This window comes from Chiloscyllium punctatum, chromosome 11, assembly GCF_047496795.1.
Source record: "Chiloscyllium punctatum isolate Juve2018m chromosome 11, sChiPun1.3, whole genome shotgun sequence".
NCBI classification, from domain to species: Eukaryota; Metazoa; Chordata; class Chondrichthyes; order Orectolobiformes; family Hemiscylliidae; genus Chiloscyllium; species Chiloscyllium punctatum.
In genome coordinates this window covers 83,747,371-83,772,319 of record NC_092749.1, presented here as the reverse complement: position 1 = coordinate 83,772,319, position 24,949 = coordinate 83,747,371, and the positions used below count along the sequence as shown (strand labels likewise).

Here is a 24,949-nt window from a genome sequence, read left to right as displayed (position 1 = left end):
GCTGATTCTTTTAAGGAGTTGTCCAATTAGTTTCACTTCCCAATCCTCACTGCATGTCAACCTCTGACTTATCCTTGTTACAACAGTTTATGTAGTTGTGAATATCATTGAACACCCATGGGAAAGTGATTAGATTCTTTCTTGTTGGAGATAATCATTCTTGGCACATATGGCACAAAAGTTATTTTCCATTTATTCGTCCAAGCTCTTTGTTATTCAGATTTGTTGCATGCAGGACAATGTAGTATATGAAAAGATGTAAATGGTGCTGAGCTCTATGCAAACAGCTGCTAGCATGCCCACTTCAGCCTAATGATGGAACGTAGGCTACTAATGAAGCAGCTGAAGGTGGTTGGGTCTAGGACAGTAACAACTCCTGCATTAAAGGCTCTTGTAGAAAAGTGAGCCTACCTCTCAGCCAGGGGGCTTGGAGATTTGCCTGCTCCAGAGGTATGTAATAATATCTCTGAACAGGTTAATTCGAAAATACTTAGGAACTCCTGGGAGTGAGATGACTAGCCTCCAGAAGCTACTTCTTTCCTCTTTATGCTCATTAAACATCTGGCCAGTTGTGAGTTTTCCCTCAATTTATATTGACATAAATTTTACTCTGGCTCCTTGATATAAGTCTGTCTGATGCTGCCTTGATTTTGATGGAAGTCACTCTCATGTCACCCATGGTTTTGAGCTGTCTTTTGTCCAAGTTTTGACCAAGACTGCAATGAGATCTACAACTGAATGAAACCCAAGTTGAGGATTAGCCAGTGGAGTGTTGGTGAGAAAGTGCCATTTAATTCAATCACTTTGTTGTTTGTTCAGATTAAGATGATAAGCTGGTCTAGCCATATTGAATTAGTATGACCTCTTGTGTCCAGGACACACCTCAACAGTCTTGCACTTGTCACATAGCTACCAGTGTTGCGTCTGTCATAGAACAGCATTATAAGGATGTGGTTAGTTCTAGAGCACAAGTTTTCAGCACAACAACAGGATATTATCAGAGCCTACATACTTTGCCATATTCATTGTGTTTAGCTATTGCTTGATATCTTCTGAAGTGACTTGTATGAGCTAAAGACTGGTATTTGTGATGATGGGGACCTCAGGAGAAGGCCGAGATAGATTCAGTACTTGTGGCTGAAGATGATTGCAAATGCTTTAGCTTTTGCTTTGCCCCTTATGGTCTAGGTGGGTCGGTGTCAAATTGGGTAAAAATTGGTTTAAAGGCAGAAAACAGTGAGTTTTTTCACTGAAAAATAAATAGATATTTTTCAGATTAGAGGATGATGGACAATGGTGTTCCTCAGAGTCAGTGCTAGGCCCATTGCTTTCCTTACATGCAAGTGATTAGCTACAGGAACACAATTGGCAGAATGTGGCCAGTAATATCCCACAAGGATCTATATTTGGGCCTTGATTATTCACATTATATTTAAGTCATTTGGATAAAGGCAGAGAAAGTCGTATATCAGAAAAAAATCCCAATTTGCTGATGACACAAGTCGACATTCTAAAATATGTAGATGATAACAGAGCATGACAAAAGTAGACTGATAGACTAGAAGAATGTCCAAAGTTCAGACAGATGGATGTCAATGTAAGCAAGTGTAAGGTTATCCATTCTTGGACAGAGGAAGGATAGATCAGGGCACTTTTTAGTTGGTATTAAATTAAATACAGGTGAGTGTTCAAAGACACTTGAGAGTTCAAGTTGTAGATCTTTAAAATGCAAAGAAGAGGTGCAGAAAATAAAACTAATGCATTTAAATTTAAAGGACTGGAGAAACTTAAAGGACAGAAATTGTGCTGCAGTTATACAATATTCTGTTTAAACTCCACTTGGAGTGCTGTGAGCAGACCTGAGTACCACACATTGAGAAGGATAAATCAGCGTTGGAGGGAGTACAATGGAGGTTTACAAAAACAATACCTGGACTTCAAGGTTAAATTCTGACAAGAGTTATATAACTTTTTTTCTCCAGAATTTAGGGGGTTAGGGAATGATCTGATCAATGTTTCCAAGTTATTAAAAAGAAGCAACAGGATAAATAAGGATAAACTATTTCCACTGGTTGGGGATTGTAGAACTAGGGGGCACAGTCTAAAAATTAAGGCTATACCATTCAGAAAAATATTAGGAAGCACTGAGACACACAAAGGGATACACTGCAACACACATAAATGACAGTTGATGCCAGATCAGTTGTTAATTTTAAATTTGAGATAGCTAAGGAATAAATTCCAAAGACAAGTAAATGGAGTTAGGCCACAGATCAGATGTCGCCTCATTGAATGGCAGAACAGCTGAATGGCCTACTCCTGTTCCTATGTTCTGATAAATGATCAATGGTTTCAAACAAAATTGAATGAGCATTTGAAGGGCATAAATTTGCAAAGCTGACTCAATTGCTCCACTGGGAACAAGCATTGATCTGATGTGCAGAAATGGACTCCTTCTGGATCATAAATGACTTACTTTATGGCCTTTTGGTGCCTTTAGATGATATCTTTCTCCCATTTATGAAGTGGCAGGAATTGAATGCTATTAGTCAACTGAAGGTTTTTAGTGGTAAGAAAATGTCAGCCAAGTGCTTTAAAGGAGGATTGTCTTGTGTCCCAAAAAAGTATTAACAGGAGTGATGACTTAGGCAGCAGTAAATTACCATATACAATACAAAGGAGCTTTGGCTGAAGAAAAAGCGGAGGAAGTAAGCTCTATAAATTATCTCACTAATTCAGCATTGATAGTGTCTGTTACATTTGGTACAAACAACAATTGGACAGGAAACCTAACAACAACTGAAAGCAAATAATTTGGTTTTAGAAACAACTGCTTAAATTCAGAAGTAAGCCTTTCTCATTAGTTAATCTGTTCTGTAAAAAGTGGGGAAGTATATATGTTGATGCCCATATACAATGGAACTACTTTTGACAATGATATGGGACCTGCAACAATAATGATGTGTAAGTGGCTTACATTATACATCATTATAAATATAATGCTAGAAAACCTCATCGGATCTGGCAGCATCTGTGGAGAGAAAAACAGAACCATGTTTTGAGTCTGTTGTAATACATCTTCAAAACCCATGCCATTATTAATCATGCTTATTTGTGCAGGTCAGCCAGCAATTTGTGTCAAGAGCACTCATTCCCCATTAATTTGATGATTAATAGTAGGTGCACTCATTAATGTAACAACTGGGATAGATTGGAAATGATTGGAAATTATCTAATTAAAACAGTGAATAATTAAATGTACGGCATTCCTTCCAGAAGGAAATTGAGGGAAATTTTAAAATGTCAAATTTCTAAAGTTTTGAGGCGAAATATTCATGGTTAATTTTTCAAGGTGGGAATTGTGATTGCCCATGACAGTTCCTTTGGAGGCAATCAGCAACCCCCCATATTGGTTTTCTGCTGTCTTCACTTAACTTTTGAAAATAGACCTTCAAATCTCACACCTGACAAGGTGTCAAGAAAGCTTCAAAGGGAAGGATTTTAAAAAGGTGGAAAAGTGCAACAAACTGAACTGTAATCTTCTGGGAGTTGTCTCAGACTGTAAACAAGATGAGAGAAAAGACACACAAGTGTACAGAGCAGGGTGTTTATAAGCAAGTTCAGTGTGGTCTGTATCTGTTAGTAGAAAAAGGCTTTATCCAGGAGAGATCATGTCTGACAGGTTTGAGTGTATGGAGGAAGTGATGAAGTGTGTAGATAAAGGGAGTGCATTGATATAGTAGACAGGGTCACTGATTGGAAATCTTTATCCAGTGGGCTACTGCAGGGTTTGGCGCTGGGTCCCTTGTTGTTTGTAGAATACATTTAATGATCTAGACTTGAATATAAGATGTTTGGTCAGTAAGTTCACATGACATAAAATTTGGTAGTATTCTGAATTCCTGGACACAGCCGGAGAGGTCCCGAGGTCTGGATACGTGAATATACAATTTAAATTTCTTTTAGTTTCGGTTTTTCTTCAGTTCCTGGATGCAGTCAGAGAGGTTACAAGGTCACATATTTGAACGGCTGCTGTACCCAAAACACTACTCGGGTAGTGTCTCCCACCTATTCTCCTCCCCAAAACAAAACAAAAAGCTGTGTGTTGTGGTTCTGTTCGCCAAGCTGGGAATTTGTGTTGCAGACGTTTCGTCCCCTGTCTAGGTGACACCTCAGTGCTTGGGAGCCTCCTGTGAAGCGCTTCTGTGATCTTTCCTCCGGCATTTATAGTGGTTTGAATCTGCCGCTGCCGGTTGTCAGTTCCAGCTGTCCATTGCAGTGGTCGGTATATTGGGTCCAGGTCGATGTGCTTATGACCAGATATCCCAACCATCTAGTCCCACCTGCCAGCACCTGGCCCATATCCCTCCAAACTCTTCCTATTCATATACCCATCCAAATGCCTCTCAAATGTTGCTGTTGTACCAGTCTCCACCACATCCTCTGGCAGCTCGTTCCATACACGTACCACCTTCTGCGTGAAAAAGTTGCCCCTTAGGTCTCTTTTATATCTTTCCCATCTCATCCTAAACCTATGCCCTCTGATTCTGAACTCCCCGACCCCAGGGAAAAGACTTTGCCCATTTACCCTTTCCATGCCCCTCATAATTTTGTAAACCTCTATAAGGTCATCCCTCAGCCTCCGACGCTCCAGGGAAAACAGCCCCAGCCTGTTCAGCCTCTCCCTGTAGCTCAGATCCTCCAACCCTGGCAACATCCTTGTAAATCTTTTCTGAACCCTTTCAAGTTTCACGACATCTTTCCTATAGGAAGGAGACCAGAATTGCACACAATATTCCAACAGTGGCTGTACAATGTCCTATACAGCCGCAACATGACCTCCCAATTCTTGTACTCAATACTCTGACCAATAAAGGAAAGCATACCAAACATCATCTTCACTATTCTATCTACCTGCGATTCCACTTTCAAGGAACTATGAACCTGCACACCAAGGTGTCATTGTTCAGCAACACTCCCTCGGAACTTACCATTAAGTGTATAAGTCCTGCTAAGATTTGCTTTCCCAAAATGCAGCACCTCGCATTTATCTGAATTAAACTCCATCTGCCACTTCTCAGCTCAATAGTCCATCTGGTCCAGATCCTGTTGTAATCTGAGGTAACCTTCTTCTCTGACCACCACAGCTCCAATTTTGGTGTCATCTGCAAACTTACTAACTGTACCTCTTATGCTCACATCCAAATCATTTATGTAAATGACAAAAAGTAAAGGGCCCAGCACCAATCCTTGTGGCACTCCACTGGTCACAGGCCTCAGTCTGAAAAACAACCCTCCACCACCACCCTCTGTCTTCCAGCTTTGAGCCAGTTCTGTATCCAAATGGCTAGTTCTCCCTGTATTCCATGAGATCTAACGTTGCTAATCAGTCTCCCATGGGGAACCTTGTCGAATGCCTTACTGAAGTCCACATTGATCACATCAACTGCTCTGCCCTCATCAATCTTCTTTGTTACTTCTTTAAAAAACTGAATCAAGTTTGTGAGACATGATTTCCCACGCACAAAGCCATGTTGACTATCCCTAATCAGTCCTTGCTTTTCCAAATACATGTACATCCTGTCCCTCAGGATTCCCTCCAACAACTTGCCCACCACCGAGGTCAGGCTCACCGGTCTATAGTTCCCTGGCTTGTCTTTACCACCTTTCTTCAACAGTGGCACCACGTTTGCCAACCTCCAGTCTTCTGGCACCTCACCTGTGACTATCGATGATACAAATATCTCAGCAAGAGATCCAGCAATCACTTCTCTAGCTTCCCACAGAGTTCAAGGGTACACCTGATCAGGTCCTGGGGATTTATCCACTTTTAACCGTTTCAAGACATCCAGCACTTCCTCCTCTGTAATCTGGACATTTTGTAAGATGCCACCATCTATTTCCCTACAGTCTATATCTTCCATATCCTTTTCCACAGTAAATATTGGTGCAAAATATTCATTTAGTATCTCCCCCATTTTCTGTGGCTCCACACAAAGGCCGCCTTGCTGATCTTTGAGGGGCCCTACTCCCTCCCGAGTTACCCTTTTGTCCTCTAATATATTTGTAAAAACCCTTTAGATTCTCCTTAATCCTATTTGCCAACGCGATCTCATGTCCCCGTTTTGTCCTCCTGATTTTCCTCTTCAGTATACTCCTACTTTCTTTATACTCTTCTAAGGATTCACTCGATCTATCCTGACTATACCTGACATATGCGTCTTTCTTTTTCTTAACAAACCCTCAATTTCTTTAGTCATCCAGCATTCCCTATACCTACCAGCCTTCCCTTTCACCCTGACAGGAATATACTTTCTTTGGATTCTTGTTATCTAATTTCTGAAGGCTTCCCATTTTCCAGCCGTCCCTTTACCTGTGAACATCTGCCTCCAATCAGCTTTCGAAAGTTCTTGCCTAATACCGTCAAAATTGGCCTTTCTCCAATTTAGAACTTCAACTTTTAGATCTGGTCTATCCTTTTCCATCACGATTTTTAAAATGAATAAAATTATGGTCACTGGCCCCAAAGTGCTCCCCCACTGATACCTCAGTCACCTGCCCTGCCTTATTTCCCAAGAGTAGGTCAAGTTTTGCACCTTCTCTAGTAGGTACATCCATGTACTGAATCAGAAGATTGTCTTGTACACACTTAACAAATTCCTCTCCATCTAAACCTTTAACACTATGGCAGTCCCAGTCTATGTTTGGAAAGTTAAAATCCCCTACCATAAACACCCTATTATTCTTACAGATAGCTGAGACCTCCTTATAAGTTTGTTTCTCAATTTCCCTCTGACTACTGGGGGGTCTATAATACAGTCTCAATAATGTGATCATCCCTTTCTAATTTCTCAGTTCCACCCAAATAACTTCTCTGGATGTATTTCTGGGAATATCCTCCCTCAGCACAGCTGTAATGCTATCCCTTATCAAAAATGCCACACCCCTCCTCTCTTGCCTCCCTTTCTATCCTTCCTGTAGCATTTGTATCCTGGAATATTAAGCTGCCAGTTCTGCCTATCCCTGAGCCATGTTTCTGTATTTGCTATAGTATCCCAGTCCCATGTTCCTAACCATGCCCTGAGTTCATCTGCCTTCCCTGTTAGGCCCCTTGTATTGAAATAAATGCAGTTTAATTTATTAGTCCTACCTTGTCCCTGCCTGCCCTGACTGTTTGACTCACTTCTGTTCTCGGCTGTACCCATCACAGATCGATCTCTTTCCTCACTATCTCCCTGGGTCCCACCCCCCCACCTTACTAGTTTAAATCCTCCCAAGCAGTTCAAGCAAATTTCCCTGCCAGTGTATTAGTCCCCTTCCAATTTAGGTGCAATCCGTCCTTTTCATGCAGGTCACTTCTACCCCAAAACAGCTTCCAATGATCCAAAAATGTGAATCTTTATTCCATACACCAGCTCCTCAGCCATGCATTCATCTGTTCTATCCTCCTATTCCTGCCCTCACTAGCTCGTAGCACTGGGCGTAATGCAGATATTACTATCCTTGAGGACCTCCTTTTTAAATTTCTGCCTAACTCTCTGTAATCTCCCTTCAGAGTCTCAACCTTTTCCCTTCCAATGTCGTTGGTTCCAATGTGGACAATGACCTCCTGCTGGCCCCTCTCCCCCGAGAGAACATTCTGCACCCTCTCTGAGACATCCTTGATCTTGGCACCAGGGAAACAACACACCATTCTGCTTTTTCTCTGCTGGCCACAGAAACGTCTATCTGTACCTCTGACTACAGAATCCCCGAACACAATTGATCTCTTGGAAGTCGACATACCCCTTGTTGCATTAGAGTCAGTCTCAATACCAGAAACTTGGCTGTTCGTGCTATGTTCCCCTGAGAATCCATCACCCCCTACATTTTCCAAAACAGCTTACCTGTTTGAAATGGGTATATCCACAAAAGACTCTTGCACTAGTTGCCTACCTTTCTCACCCTTCCTGGAGTTAACCCATCTATGTGACTGTATCTGAGACTTTTCCCCCCTTCCTATAACTGCCATCCATCACATACTGTTGCTGTTGCAAATTCCTCATTGCTTCTATCTGTCTCTCCAACCGATTCACTCGATCTGATGAGATTCGCATCCAGCAGCATTTATGGCAGATATAATCCGCAGTAACCCTTAAACTCTCTTTAAACTCCCACATCTGACAAGAAGTACATATCACTGCAAAGGCCATTTTTGCTCCTTCACAATCTACAGACCCAGAAACTAACACTGCCTTATTCCTCTACAAGCACTGCCCCAGGTTAAATTAATAACTATGGCTTATATTACAGGATGGCAAACCAATTCTGTTGGCTCTATAACCTTTCTGACAGTTCAGGTGAACTATTTGAACGTAGAAATGGAAGCTCTTGCAAAGGTTCCAAATGTATCTATTCAGCAATCATGTTATTGTTCATATTCACCACACGCCATTGGAAATGACTTGTCAAAAACCTCTCAAGTACACCTCCACAGCTGAAGCATCTACTTGTGAAAAACCAAGGACATGATTTTGAAGTACAATATAAACAAGACTCAAAGCGATAGTGAGAACTGCAGATGCTGGAGAAGTCCGAGTCGATAAAGATGGTGCTGGAAAAGGCACAGCAGGTCAGGCAGCTTCTGAGGAGCAATAGAATTGATATTTCGGGCTTACCCCTTCATCAGGTCCTGCTCCATCTCTTCCTCCTTCGATGTTGTCTGACCTACTTGCCTTTTTCTGAACCTACTTTGTTGAAACAAAGCTCAAACCTGACTATTCTTGATACTCATAGAAAACTCTTAAAATCCAGCTAAAAATGTATACATTTCTTTCAGCAAATAAAAATACAGTGGATATTATAGAACTGAATTGGAAGATGGTCTCCACATTCTCAGCCAAGCAGATCTGATTCACATTTCTAATCAACCAATTCAGCTGTATTATGAGACACAACTGGAGTAGGTAGGACTTGAACCTAGGCCTCCTGGCTTGCCCAAGGGACAAGCAAAGCAGATTAACTTGCTTTTAAGTGTACTTTGAATCAACCTATTCAGAGTTATTATATCTGTTATTACACATTCCAGAGTATTTGGGAATTGAACCTTAGCCTCCAAGAGATAAATACCACAAAAGCTCTACCATTGCACCACAAAAGCTCTTCAGAGCAGATTCATCAAATTGGATCTGCTAATGTCCAGCTGCAAGATCTCAACAACTGATTTAGGGCAGTGTTGCAAAGTTGGTTTTTGTAAAACTGGGCAAGGTATTGTGTCATCCCTTTAAAAGATGGTGTCTTTTCTGTGTTTAGAGTTAAAATTGATGTCTGGCAGCAGCTTGAGTTTGCCAGTATACAAACAGTCCACACTGAAACATTTGTACCGCTGGGCAGTACAGTTAATGAAGCAAGCATCAGTTTTTATCAAGATAACAGGTTTTGAATTTAGGAGAAAATGAGGACTGCAGATGCATAGCCAATCAATTTAACCCAGACCCTTAAATGCTAAAAGCATATTAAATTTAAATCTGATAGTTTTGACAACATAGGACAATCTGATTGTAAAAATATCGAGAGGTCATCAAGGATAAAAAAGAAGGGGATAGCAGAAAAATCAACAGAGTTAACTGCTATCCTACCAGAGTTAACAGCCCTAAGTGCTCTCTCTCTCTCTCTCTCTCGAGAAATTGGCTCTCATCAATGTTAGCACTGCTGTGTCACCGCACCAGGGACCCACTTTGAGTCCAGTGTTAAGTGACGGTACAAATTCCACACAGACGTTCTCCCCATATCTGCATGGGTTTCCTCTGGGTGTTCCGGTTTCCTCCCACAATCCAAAGATGTGTAGGTTAAGTGCATTAGTCAGGGTAAATGTAAACGGATCTGGGTGGGTTGCTCTTCGGAGGGTCGGTATGGACTTATTGGGCTGAAGGGCCTGTTTCCACACTGTAAGGATTTGATAATTTCTATGTATTAGAGAAAACACTATCCAGATAATAATGGTACCAAAGATGAAGAAACAACAGAAGATGACACAAAATATTCAAGAAGGCATGCAAACTGGCTGTAATTTTGAAAGAATTTTTTTTGTACATGAGTGGGACTTGCATTTATTGGAATAGCATACCATTAGAACCGTGTTTTGTTTGGGAATAGGTAGTTGTTAGAAGGGATTTACTCGGATTGTTAATAATTTAGTTAATTTGTTCCTATTAGAGGTAAATAAATAAGTTATTACATGTTGATTTTAAGGTGAGTGTAAGGGATTTATTGTATTTAACCACTAGAAGTTACCGAGATACAGATGACATATTTCACTCTCTTTAAACAGGTTGTAGGGCAAGGTGCTCCTTGTTGGATGTTCGGTTTTAGTTTTCAAAGGGGGGGGGGGGGTCAACCTCTGTTTTATACCAGGCGGTCCAAACACCTCCAAGCCTCTGAGCTAGTATATTTTTCTTGATCATCCAGTCACTCTAGGGGCAGACTAGGAAAGAAATTTCCAAAGGCAAACATGTGGTTATTCTACAAACCACAGATTGAGATGGACTTGATCACATAGAGTTGCCATGTCATACAGAAAAACCCAAGAGCTAGATTGATACATCAGTCTATGGGTTTGATCAATTGATCAAATCGTGAAACATGTCAATTCCATCGGTTTTCACGATCAGTAGAACATCTCATTCCACACAAAATGCCTTCTGAGTTGCAGTGCTACTGCACAACTGAAAATTTCTATGTCCAAGGAGATGAATACATCCTGGTGACTGGCTATTTCACCAAATTATTTTTTTGTGAGACAAATCAAAGATACCTATTGATACATTAACCGACATATTCAGTACATTTGGTATTCCTCAATAAATTGTGTCTGAAAACAGTCCACAGCACACCAGTACACTGGTTCATTCTTCCACGAAACACATTATCTCTGCTGTTCGTATCCTGAATAGTCCAACAAAATACTCTGTTCATACTATGAAGTCCATGATCATTAATTGTAAAGTGACTTTCCAAGATTTTCAGATAGCTATGTTAAATCTACAACTGTTCCTGAAGCCAATAGTTTACCCTCACCGCCTGCTGTCTTGTTTGGAAGACAATTGATATAATTCTTCCTTCTCACACACTCATGACTCAATAACATGACACAATGCATGGTTGAAAAGGGAGAAAATTATCCAAAAGCATAGGATTTGAGCATGCAGACAGTTATCCCAATTTGAACCAGGGCACAGCATCAGAGTTTCAGATTTTCATATGAATACATGAGTTAACAGAAGTATGACACAGCAAAAGGCCCAAGTCATATGATGTCTTCATAAATACTGGTTAGATTCTGTGCTGAAATACACAACAAATCAGTTATATGTGACCAGCTGTCACTCAAAGTGATGACTCTGATAGTGAAAATATCACACCTGGCAACTAGATTTCCATGACATATGATACACAGAAGAACCTCAGTTATCCGAATTTCGGATTATCCGAACAAGATATCAAGGGCCTGTGAAAATGTTATTAGTTAATCAAAAAATCAGTTATCCAAACAATCAGTTATCAGAACAAAGTACTCCCCATCCATCTCCTTTAGATAATCGAGGTGGTATCCATCCACAATGATAGATAGGGCGGCACGGTGGCACAGTGGTTAGCACTGCTGCCTCACAGTGCCAGAGACCTGCATTCAGTTCCCGATTCAGGCGACTGACTGTATGGAGTTTGCACATTCTCCCCGTGTCTACGTGGGTTTCCTCCGGGTGCTCCGATTTCTTCCCACAGCCCAAAGATGTGCAGGTCAGGTGAATTGCCATGCTAAATTGCCCATAGTGTTAGGTAAAGGGGTAAATGTAGGGGAATGGGTGGGTGGCGGGTCGGTGTGGACTTGTTGGGCCAAAGGGCCTGTTTCCACGCTGTAAGTAATCTAATCTAATCTAAAAAAAAATCATAACGCAGAGTGAAGCTATAGAGCTGATTCATGAAAAATCATATAAGGTTTAGATCCGGTCATTATCATACATCCATCAAAATATTATCCTACTGTATAAAGGTAATGTACCAATGCTAATTCTTGCATATATTTATCAGAATAGGTTTGCTATTTTATAATGGAAAATAAAGGATTATTGTATGTTTGCACGGATCTTGGAAAGACACTATCTTTCCCTCACAACATAAGAGGTGCCCATTTTACTCTCATACATTGCATTAATTGGCAGATGGCCTGTGAGCAAGCAGCCATCTAGCCAATCAGCCAGCCAGTCACTATGCAAGTAATAAGATTAATCTAAGTAAACATATAATCCACACTCTAGATAGAAATCTAAGATATCTCATCAGTGTACATAGTTACTAAACTTCCAGATAGCTGACCCAATACAATCACATAAATGTGGTATATCTGAAGCAAAAACTGAGTTTTGGAGAAACACAGTCTGACAACATCTGTCGAGAGAAAACTGAGTTAATGTTTTATTTGTCAGACAAAGGGTCACTGGACTCAAAATGTTAACTCTGTTTTCTCTGTACAGATGCTGCCTGTCCTATTGTATATCTCCAGCACTCTCTGTTATGGTTTTAGCTTTCCAGCAGTTCTTTGTTTAACTTTACCGTAGTCAGTTCTTCTATAATGGACAGTTGGGTACTGGTGCATCCCCACATTATAGCAAATGATGCTTAAAGTGTTGGCGCTGTAATCATATAACATAAAACTCATGTTTTGAAAGTTCATGCTGTAGAAACAGCATCCCCAATTTGTCAATTACGTTACAGTGAATTAACACTGATGAAACATGCGTTATAACAGAATAACCTGTATATGTTACATGGGCTAACAAATAGACTATCCTACTGGCAGTAAAGAATTCCATCTAGGGTCTGGAAACCTTTGCAGGGAGTTCATGTGCCATTTTGAACAGTTAAGTATAGGCAAGATCGTATGTAAATGGTGCACAGATTCCTTGGAACTGCCCAACCTCTGTAAACCTATCGACAAATTTTGTATCACAACTACAATCACTTGCTGTCACCATGATTTGCTTTGTGGATTAGATAAGCCCAAGTAACAGTTATCACAAAGAACTGGGTTTGCAATGAATTATCTATCTGAAAAGTTTTTGAACAACTCAGCATGTACACAAATATGGCTACAGTTCTGGCAAAAAATTATATCAAGCTCGAAACATTAACCAGCTATCTTTCCACAGATGCTGCCAAACTTGCTGAGTTTCTCTAGCATTTTCTGTTTTAATGTGCATTAATATGAAGTCCCAGATTTATATTACATAGATATCAGTCAGCAAAACTACATATCATCCAGCTGCTTTAGGGAAAAGCTGCCAGAGTTTTGTGCAATAATACATCAACCCCCAGCACCAAAGGGGACAGGCTTCCTCCCTGCAATCCACACTCCCAAGCTCAAGAATCTCTGTCCCCTCATCCCTAAATCCTCCTGGTATCATAACCTCAGGGTACTCCAGCTCTCCGAAAGAATACCTTGAACATCCGAAATAAACTGAGAGCAGCTCTTACCTGGGCGAAAGTGAGGACTGCAGATGATGGAGATTAAAGTCGAGAGTGTGGTGCTGGAAAAGTACAGCAGGTCAGGCAGCATCCGAGGAGCAGGAGAGTCAATCTTTCAAGCAAAAGCCCTTCATTAGATCTAATCTCCGTTCTCCAGGTTCCACGCTCCAGGGATTCTGAAGTCTTATTTCATTTAAACGGCCAGCTGCCTTCAGGAATTGCACATGTGTGAACCAAGGAAGTGCCCATTTGCCCCCCTAAAACTGAGAAAATCGAGATTCAGGGTGGAACTTACAGTTTTGGAAAATTTCCAGCAAATTTGCCACACCAGAGATTTTCTTCATCCTGGCAAAAATCACAGATAAGCTACAGTAAGGAAACTAACAAATAAAATGTACAGAAAAATGTAAGAAGTTGCAAAGAAGCTGGCATGTGGTAAGTTAAAGGAAGTGGGCTGGAGAAGACTGAAAAACCTTGTAACCTTTCACTCTTCCGAGATACCTTTTGAAGGTGCCAGAGAATTAGAGAATGGAAAATGGCAATGCTTTCTTACCTAAGGAATGGTGTGAGGATGGTTGAAGTGACTATTTAATATCAGTAGAGTTAATAAAATCATAAAGTCATACAGCATAAAAACAGGTCCTTCAAACTACTATATCTATACCAACTATACTAATCTCATTTACCTGCATTTGGTCCATAACCATAAATACCCTGGCATTTTAAGTTCTTATCCAGATGCTTACAGAGTCATAGGGATGTACAGCACAGAAACAGAACATTTGGTCCAACTCGTCCATGCCAACCAGTTATCCTAACCTAATCTCGTCCCATTTGCCAGCATTTGGCCTATATCCCTCTAAACCTTTCCTATTCATATACCCATTCAGATGCCTTTTAAATATTGTAATTGTACCAGCCTCTGTCACTTCCTCTGGTTGTTCATTCCTTACATGCACCACCCTCTGCATGAAAAGGTTGCCCCTCAGGTCTCTCTTAAATTTTTCCCCTCTCACCCTAAACCTAGTTCTGGACTCCCCCACTCCAGGGAAAAGACCTTGTTTGTTTGTTATATCCATGCCCCTCATGATGTTAAAAACCTCTATAAGGTTGCCGCTCAGCCTCCAATGTTCCAGGGAAAACAGCCCCAACCTATTCCGCCTCTCCCTGTAGCTCAAATCCTTCAACCGTGACACATCCTTGTAAATCTTTTCTGAACCTTTTCAAGTTTCACAACATCCTTCCAATAGGAGGGAGAGTAGAATTGCATCTAATATTCCAAAAGTGGCCTAACCAATGTCCTAGACAGCCGCAACATGACCTCCTAATTGCTGTGCTCAATGCTTCTGAAATATTGAGAGAGTACCTACCTCTACCACCTTCTCAGGCAAAGATTCCACATTTTTGCCACACACTGGGTAAAAAATGTTTTCCTCCGATCACCTCTAAGCGACTTATTCCCCACCTTAACCTTGCATTCTCTGGTCTTAGACACGTAAAAGATTCTCATGATTTATCCTGTCTATGCCTTAAAGTTTTGTATACTTTAACTGGATAGGCCCTCAGCCTCCACTGCTCCAAGGTAAACCAACCCAGCCTATCTTGTCTCTTGGTATAACTGAGACTTTCCATCTTGGGCAACATCTTGTCCAAAACTTTCTGCATCCTGTCCAGTATATACATGTCCTTCTGAGGGTGTGATGACCAGAACCACACATAGTATTCCATCTGTGGCCTAACCAATGTTTTATAAAGCAGCACCAAGACTTCCTTTCTCCTGTATACTACACTCTGACTCATGAAGACAAGCATCCATTATGCTTTCTTTACCACCCTGTCTACCTTTGCTGACACCTTCAGGGATCTATGAACCTGTACACCAAGGTTCCTTTGTACCTCAGTATTCCTGAGGGACTCACCATTCATTATATATCTCCCAAAATGCATCACCTCATATTATCAGGATTAACTTCCAACTGCCATTGCTCTGCCCAATTCATCAGACTATAGCCTGTGACCATTCTCAAATTTTTGTCATTTTCAAACTTACTAATTATACCTCTTACATTCACATCCAAGTCACTAGCATTCATAACAAACAGCGAAGGACCCAGCTCCAGTCCCTGTGGTATTCCACTAGTCACGGGCTTCCAATCACAAAAATACCCCTCCATATCACCCTTTATCTCCTATTTACAAGCCAATTTTGAATCCAGTTTGCCAACTTGCCATGAGTCCCATGGGAATCTTACCTTTTGGACAATTCTTCTATGTGGGACCTTGTCAAAGGCCTGACTGAAGTCCATGTAAACCACATCAAGTCCACTACCCTCAACAGTACATTTAGTCACTTTTACAAGGATCTCCCTGTGATAAACCCAAGCTGACTATCCCTGATCAATGTCTACCTTTCCACATGTTGATTAATTCTCTCCTTCAGTAACTTTTCCAATAATTTCCCTACCACTAACATTAGACTAACTGGCCTATAATTATCAGGCCTATCCTTGTTACCCTTCTTGAAGAAAGGAACCACATAAGCTGTCCTCCAGTCATCTGGGACTTTACCTGTGGCCAGGTAAATATCATCACTGGAGCCCAGCAATCTCCTTCCTTGCCCACCAAAGCAGCCTGAGTGCATCTCATCAGCCTTGGGGACTTTTATGCCTGCCAAAACATCTAATAGACATCCTCCTTATTAATCTTAATGTTCTGAAAATCTCACCATCCCAACCGAAATCAACAGTATTTTTTTCTCTTTCTGAACATAAATAAGGATATTAGGCAATAACTTTCAAAAGCTGATTGGGGGCAGATGTTTGCAGGTAAAGGGACGGCTGGAAAATGGGAAGCCTTCAGAAATGAGATAGTATATTCCTGTCAGGGTGAAAGGAAAGGCTGGTAGGTGCGGGGAATACTGGGTGACGAAAGATCTTGAGGGTTTGGTTAAGGAAAAGAAGAAGGCATATGTCAGGTATGGATAAGATAGATTGAATGAATCATTAGAAGGATATAAAGGCATTAGGAGTATACTAAGAGAGAAAGCAGGAGGGCAAAAAAAGATAGCTTTGGCAAATAGAATTAAGGAGAATCCAAAGGGTTTTTATAAATACATTAAGGATAAAAGGGTAACTAGGAGAGAATAGGCCCCCTCAAAGATCAGCAAAGTGGCCTTTGTGTTGAACTGCAGGAGATGGGGGAGATACTAAACAAGTATATTGCACCAATGTTTACTGTAGAAAAGGACATGGAAGAGAGAGAATGCAGAAAAATTGATGGTGACATCTTGAAAAATGTCCATAATACAAAGGAGGAAGTGCTGGATGTCTTGAAACACATAAAAGTGGATAAATCCCCAGGACAAGATCAGATGTACCCGAGATCTCTGTGGAAAGCTAGAGAAATGATTGCTGGGCCTCTTGCTGAGATATTTGTATCATCGATAGTCACAGGTGATGTGCCGGAAGACTGGAGGTTGGCTAATTTGGTGACACTGTTTAAGAAGGGCAGTAAGGACAAGCCAGGGAACTATAGACCAGTGAGCCTGACCTCGGTGGTGGGCAAGTTGTTGGAGGGAATCCTGAGGGTAGGATATACATGTATTTGGAAAGGCAAGGACTGATTAGCGATAGTCAACATGGCTTTGTGCATGGGAAATCATGTCTCACAAACTTATTTGAGTTTTTTGAAGAAGTAACAAAGAGGATTGATGAGGGCAGAGGTGTGGACATGATCTATATGGACTTCAGTAAGGTGTTTGACAAGGTTCCCCATGGGAGATTGATTAGCAAGATTAGATGTCATGGAATACAGGGAGAAGATTAGATGTCATGGAATACAGGGAGAACTAGCTATTTGGATACAGAACTGGTTCAAAGGTAGAAGACAGAGGGTGGTGGTGGAGGGTTGTTTTTCAGACTGGAGGTCTGTGACCAGTGGAGTGCCACAACAATCGGTGCTGGGTCCAGTACTTTTTGTCATTTATGTAAATGATTTGGATGTGAGCATAAGATGTACAGTTAGTAACTTTGCAGATGACACCAAAATTGGAGGTGTAGTGGACAGCAGAGAAGGTAACCTCCGATTACAATGGGAACTTGATCAGATGGGCCAATGGACTGAGAAGTGGCAGATGGAGTTTAATTTAGATAAATGTGAGGTGCTGCATTTTGGAAAAGCAAATCTTAGCAGGACTTATACACTTAATGGTAAGGTCTTGGGAAGTGTGGCTGAACAAAGAGACCTTGAAGTGCAGGTTCATAGCTCCTTGAAAGTGGAGTCGCAGGTAGATAGGATAGTGAAGGGCATTTGGTATGCTTTCCTTTATTGGTCAGAGTATTGAGTACGAGAGTTGGGAGGTCATGTTGTAGCTGTACAGGACATTGGTTAGGCCACTTTTTGCATGCAATTCTGGTCTCCTTCCTATCGGAAGGATGTTGTGAAACTTGAAAGGTTTGGAGAGTTTGAGCTATAGGGAGAGGTTGTATAGGCTGGGGCTGTTTTCCCAGAGCACCAGAGGCTGAGGTTTAGAGGTTTATAGAGGTTTATAAAATCATGAGGGGAATGGATCAGATAATTAGACAAAATCTCTTCCCTGGGGTGGAGTAGTCCAGAGGGCATAGGTTTAGGGTGAGAGGGGAAAAATATAAGAGAAACCTAAGGGGCAACTTCTTCACGCAGAGGGTGGTACATGTATGGAATGAACTGCCAGCAGAAGTGGTGGAGGCTGGTACGATTGCAACACTTAAAAGGCATCTGGATGGTTATATGAATAGGAAGGTTTTAGAGGGATATGGGCTGGGTGCTGGCAGGTGGGACTAGATTGGGTTGGAATATCTGGTTGGCATGGATGAGTTGTTTCCGTGCTGTACATTTCTATGACTCTATGACTCTCAACATTCATTTAAGACTTCACCCACATTCTCCACTCAGATTGTCCCTTCGGTCTGAAATAGTCCCAACTCTTTTCTTGGCAATACTTTCACTCTTAATATACTCTTAGAGGAACATGCTGGTCCTGAATTCTCACTGTACTAGTCTTTAAAAGACTTCCACTTTCCAAATGTAGACTTATCTGCAAGTAGCTGCTTCCAGAACTGTTTGCCAGATTCTGTCTCAGGATATTGAAATTGGAGTTCTCCCAATTTAGATTGTTAATTTCTGCAGTTTGCTATCCCTTTATATAAAGATACAATCCCTCCAGTGTGGGAACAGGCCCTTCGGTCCAACAAGTTGGAAAGGTAACCCACCCAGACCCATTCCCCTATCCTATTACTCAACGCTTACTCCTGACTAATGCATCCAACCTGCACATCCCTGAACACTATGAACAATTAGCATGGCCAATTCATCTATTCTGCACACCTTTGGACTGTGGGAGGAAACCAGAGCACCGGGAGGAAATCCACACAGACACGGAAAATGTGCAAACTCCACACAAATACTTGCCCAAGACTGCAATTGAATCCGGGTCCCTGGCGCTATGAGTCAGCAGTGTGCTAACCACTGAACTACCGTGCCACTCATTTTGAAACTTGGGGACTTTGAAACTTACATAGTTATGCCACTGTTCCTAAAATACTTGCCCACTGAAACTTCAACCACTTGACTGGCTTCATTCATTAAGATTAGCCCTATCACTGCCCATCTCTAGTTGGACTATCTATGTACAGGCACAAAATCTCTCTTGGATGCACTTTAAAAACTCCACCCCATCTAATCCTTTCACATTAAGGCAATCCCAATTAATGTTTCTAAAGTTAAAATATCTTACCCCTACAGCTATAACCGTATTCCCTTCACACACTTCTATGATTTATCTACATACTTGCTCCTCTGTTTCTGTCTAACTGTTGCGAAGACTTTGGTATAATCCCAAAAAGTGATCATCCTGTTTTTATTTCTAAGCTCTACTCAGATGGCTTCATTTGAAGAGCCTTCTCGGACATCCTCCCTCATTCGTGCAGTGATGTCTCCTTTATCAATAATACAATGACTCCACTGAAACTTCTACAGCTTGGAATGTTGAGCTGCCAGTCCTGCCTTTCCTTCAACCATGTCTGGTGATTGGAACAATGTCATATTCCCATGTGCTGATCAATGCTCTAAGTTCATTTGCCTTACCAGCCAAGCTCCTTGCATTAAAATTGGTGCAGTATAGCTTTCCACATCTGCCATGAGTCTTATCATGCCCCTGTCTTCTCCACTGCCTGGACTGTCCTAGCATTCCTTCAATATCTGATTGGACCTTACTCCTGACTTTGCATCTATTCTGTGCCTCATCTCCCTGCCAAATAAATTTTAAGCAAACTTTAAGTTGAGCAAACTTCCCAACAAGAATATTGGAGCCATTTCAATACAGCCCATCCAACTTGTACAGATCCTACCTAGCTCAGAAACTGGCTGAATGATCCAAAAATCTAAAGTCCTCCCTCCTGTGCCATCACTTTAGCCATGCTTTCATCTCAACTGTCACTCTGTTCCTATACTCAATATATGGCACTGGAAGTGTTCAGAGATTAAAATCTTAGTAGTCTTCCTCTTTCTTCTGCCTTCCCCTTGAAATTCCTGTTGCAGGAATAAGTAGGGGATAAGTTCTTTGAAACAATTACCAGTATAGAAAGGGCACTTGGAGGAATTTCAGTTAATTGAGGAGAGCCAGCTTAGATTGATAAAGGGCAAATCATGCCTGACTAATTTAATCGAAATTTTAAATGAAGTAGGTGAAGATTGATCGAGGGAGTGCAATAGACATTGTCTATGTGGATCTTGTGTTTTATTTTATGAAGTACAATGGAAAAGACTCATAACAATGTTACAGTTTATGGATGGTCAGCCTCAGCTTGCATTAAAAAATTGGCTTAAGGATGAAAAGTAAACCGTCACAGACTGGAGGATAACAGACAATGATAATCCCCAAAGTTAATGCTAGGACTACTTCTTTTATAATTATATAAATAACTTCATTATAGGAACACAGTAACTTACAAATGATACAATGCTGGAGGAATGACAAAGGATGAAACAAATTGACTGCAAAGGACATTAAAAAGAAAGGAGAAAACAAGTGGCAGATGGAATTTAATACAGATAAGTATGGGGTGATACATTTTTCATTTTGTGGGTCGAGATTTGATGGTGACAGCAAAAACTGAGAGGGTGGTTAGCAAAGTAAGTGGATCTTGGGAGAGTTTCATAAATTGAGATATTGATAGCAAAATCATGGAAGTCATGACAAAATTTTACAAATCCGTGGTTTGGCCACATATAGAGCATTGCACCCAGGCCGGGTCAGCTCACATGTAGGGGCTTCTGAGTGGCTTTAAAGTGCAGAATAGCATAACCAGAAAAGTTCCTAAATTAGGAAATTTAAGATGAAAAAGCTAGAGTTTTCTCCTTGGGCTAAAGGACATTGAAAGAAGATTTGGATTATGACAGATTTGTGTCAGGCAGAGAAGCGATAAGCATTCTCATTAGCAAGGACTAGAGGACATGGATTTTAAGGTCTTGGACCTCCAAAGATGCAGAAGAAGTTATGAAGAGCTTTCTTTTTTACAGCAAGCTGGAAGGACCTATACCTTGCTTCCCACCAGGATGAATGATTGAAAGGAACTTGATGGGCACTTGAAGGAAACTTGCATGATGAAAATGGAAGGGTTGATAGAACTAGCTACCTTGTTCTCCAGAAAGCTGGCATTGACTTGATATGTCAGATTACCTTCTTCTGTGCCATAAACAACTCTAAAGCTTGGATTTCCATCCCCACATTGACTGTGTAGAGTCGGGAAAATTTCCAACTGTCAGAATATCAGATTTTCAGTCTGAGGGTAAATGGAAGGGGCTAAATTAAATTGCAGCAATCCTGGAAATAGTGAGGACAATGCTGGGAGTGGAAATGGGGTGGGTGGATGGGCTATTCCAAAACTCCACTATTGTGACCAACATTTAAAAAAAACACAAATCCTTTTTGGTCCTCTGGCCTCACCAAGCCCTAACTCTTCCACTCACATCCATGCCATTTCATAGTCTGTACCCACTCCCCATAATGTTTATCTAGTGATAATATAAATCATTGGGTGCCTTACAAACTTCTATATATTGAAAATATTGCTCATTTATCTTCCTTCAAATAACAAATGTTTTATTTAAGTGTATTTCCTCTTATAACAACAAGCACTGGAATTCATGGCCCTCTTCAAAAGTTTATAACTACTTGTAATTGCCAATCACAGTGTGAAATTTCAGGCACCCTACTGTGTCAATAGATAGGGTAAAATTAGTCCTGCAGCACTCATCCAGAAATGGAAACCCTGAAGCTTATGCAACAGGCAGAACAAAATTAAAAGCATTTTTCTATAAGCTAGATTTTTGTTCAAAGACTTAAAAGGCCATTTTAAATGGCTTGACAGTTTGATAACTCCTCTTAACTGGAGTTGTAGACAGAGTTCCTCTTGACACTTCTAACTGGTATTTTTGACAGCTTCCCTTGACACTTATGACAGATCCTCTTGACATGCCCTTCACCCAGTCCTTTTGACAATTACCTTTGACAGGTCTGTTGATGTTTCTAAATAGGTTGACAATTAATAAGTTTTTTATGCACAGTTATGCCCACTTTTAACAATCCAAAAGTGAACCCTAGGTCTCCCAAAGGACACCTGACCTCCTACAAAGGTGTATGGGAACATAATCAAATGAATAACTTATGTCTCCAAATGGGTACTCACCAGCCAAACAAAGTTCAGATCTACTCCTGTCAGACCTAACTTCCTCAATTCATGTTTCAGAGAAACAGGTCATATTGGAATGTGAATAAATGTTAATATTTATTGCTCAATAACTGCGTACATAAGAATGGAGGAAAAAGGCTTCATTCATACCTTAGTCCCTCAGGCTTCAGTCCCATACAATGTGATCGTAATGACATGGCTCCTTATGCACATGCTCAATAGATGGTGTGTACTTTCTAGTTAATATTTTACTCTGTATACCTGTCCAACCATCACCCACAAACTGAGCAAACCTTTATCCCCATTTACTATTTATATATCCCCATAGTCAGCATGGTTTTGTGAAGGGCAGGTCGTGCCTCACAAACCTTATTGAATTCTTTGAGAAGGTGACTAAGGAGGTAGATGAGGGGAAAGCGGTAGATGTGGTATATATGGATGTTAGTAAGGCGTTTGATAAGGTCCCCCATGGTAGGCTACTGCAGAAAATACAGAGATATGGCATTGAGGGTGAGTTGGAGGTTTGGATTAGGAATTGGCTCTCTGGAAAAAGACAGAGGGTAGTAGTTGATGGCAAAGGTTCATCTTGGAGTGCCGTCACTAGCGGTGTTCCGCAAGGATCTGTTTTGGGACCATTGCTGTTTGTCATTTTTATAAATGACCTGGAGGAAGGGTTAGAAGGTTGGGTGAGCAAGTTTGCGGATGATACAAAAGTCGGAGGAGTTGTAGACAGTGAGGAAGGATATGGCAGGTTACAGCGGGATATAGAGAAGCTGCAGAGCTGGGCAGAAAGGTGGCAAATGGAGTTCAATGTAGCTAAGTGTGAAGTGATTCACTTTGGTAAGAGTAATAAAAAGATGGATTACTGGGCTAATGGTAGACTACTTGGTAGTGTGGAAGAGCAGAGGGATCTTGGTGTCCATGTACACAGATCTCTGAAAGTTGCCACCCAGGTAAATAGTGCAGTGAAGAAGGCATATGGCGTACTGGCTTTTATTGGTAGAGGAATTGAGTTCCGGAGTCCTGAGGTCATGCTGCAGTTGTATAAGACTCTGGTGCGGCCGCATCTGGAATATTGTGTGCAGTTTTGGTCGCCATACTATAGGAAGGATGTGGAGGCACTGGAACGGGTGCAGAGGAAGTTTACCAGGATGTTGCCTGGTATGGTAGGAAGATCCTATGAGGAAAGGCTGAGGCACTTGGGGTTGTTTTCATTGGAGAAAAGAAGGTTTGGGGTGATTTGATAGAGGTGTACAAGATGATTAGGGGGTTAGATAGGGTTGACAGTGAGAACCTTTTTCCACGTATGGAGTCAGCTATTACAAGGGGGCATAGCTTTAAATTAAGGGGGGGTAGATATAGGACTGATGTTAGGGGTAGGTTCTTCACTCAGCGAGTCGTAAGTTCATGGAATGCCCTGCCAGTAGCAGTAGTGGACTCTCCCTCTTTATGGGTATTTAAGCGGGCATTGGATAGGTATATGGAGGATAGTGGGTTAGTGTAGGTTAGGTGGGCTTTGATCGGCGCAACATCGAGGGCCGAAGGGCCTGTACTGCGCTGTATTCTTCTATGTTCTATATGTTCTATAACCCACAAGGATAGTTTTTGGGTTAGTGTCAGCAATCTCTCTGAATGCTGAATGTGTACAGAGATCCTTTTTGAAGTTCCAAAGTCAATGAGAGTTATTCATGTCTCATCTTTGTCATTAATGTTTGTGTGGTTATGGTTTCCTCCTGAGATACTTATATGATTGGACAGTTGTTGAGGCTGTGAAATCATGGGATCCTCTCACTGCTCAACCATGAGACATACTTTCATAACCCCTTCCAATGCAGGCAGGTCATGAGCCCCATGTTTCCAGTTGAAGATGTGGGATGTGGCTTGCTCTGTAGCATTCTTCTTTCTGTTGTGCTTGTTCATGGTCTTACACCATGCTATTTGCATTAATGTGTAGCAATGCTGTTGATCAAGAGGAACAATGTACTTGAATTTCTGGAAGCTATTCGTACAAATGTAGGAGTTCATGGCTAAGGGCTAACATGTTAGCATGATAATGCATTAGCATTGACTGACTGACAGAAAAGATAAAATGCACAAACCAGAATTCTTCTGATTGGAAGACTGTGATAATAGGGGTTTCTGCTGCGTCCTCAACTTCTTGCAGCTTAAATTAATAACTTAAATGAGAGAATAAGAGGCAAGTGATAGACAGGGCTAAGTGGTTCTACAGCCAACAAATCAGATCCAAGCTCTGCAATCTTATTACGTCCAGCCAGGATAGGTGGACAGTTAAACGACTTGCTTGAGGAAAAGAATTGACAAATGTCCCCATCCTCAATCATGGGGACACACAGCACATCAGTGCAAAGAGTAAGACTGAGCACGTGGAACAAGTTTCATCCAGAAGTGCTGAGTGGGAGATCCACCTTGATCTCTCCAAGAGGTTCCAGCATATCAGATGGTAGACTTCAGCCAAGTTGATCCATACCACATGAAATCAAGAAACGGCTGAAGACCCTGACAATTTTCTGATAACAGTATTGAAGATTTGTGCTTCAGAATTTGCCACACCCTTAGCTATGCTGTTCCAGTTCAACTACACTGCTGGCATCTACCTGGAAATGTAGGAAATTGCCCAGATATGTCCCGTGCACAGAAAGCAGATAAATCCAACCCAGCCTATTACCACCTTACCTATCTACCCTTAACCATCAGTAGAT

General features: G+C 41.2%; 1 long non-coding RNA gene across 2 annotated transcripts in view; it reads left to right on the top strand.

The window, feature by feature from the left end:
• The window catches only part of LOC140482609 (uncharacterized), an 82,943-nt gene that overhangs the window by 5,461 nt on the left and 52,533 nt on the right, over positions 1-24,949 (top strand). The window lies entirely within an intron of this gene.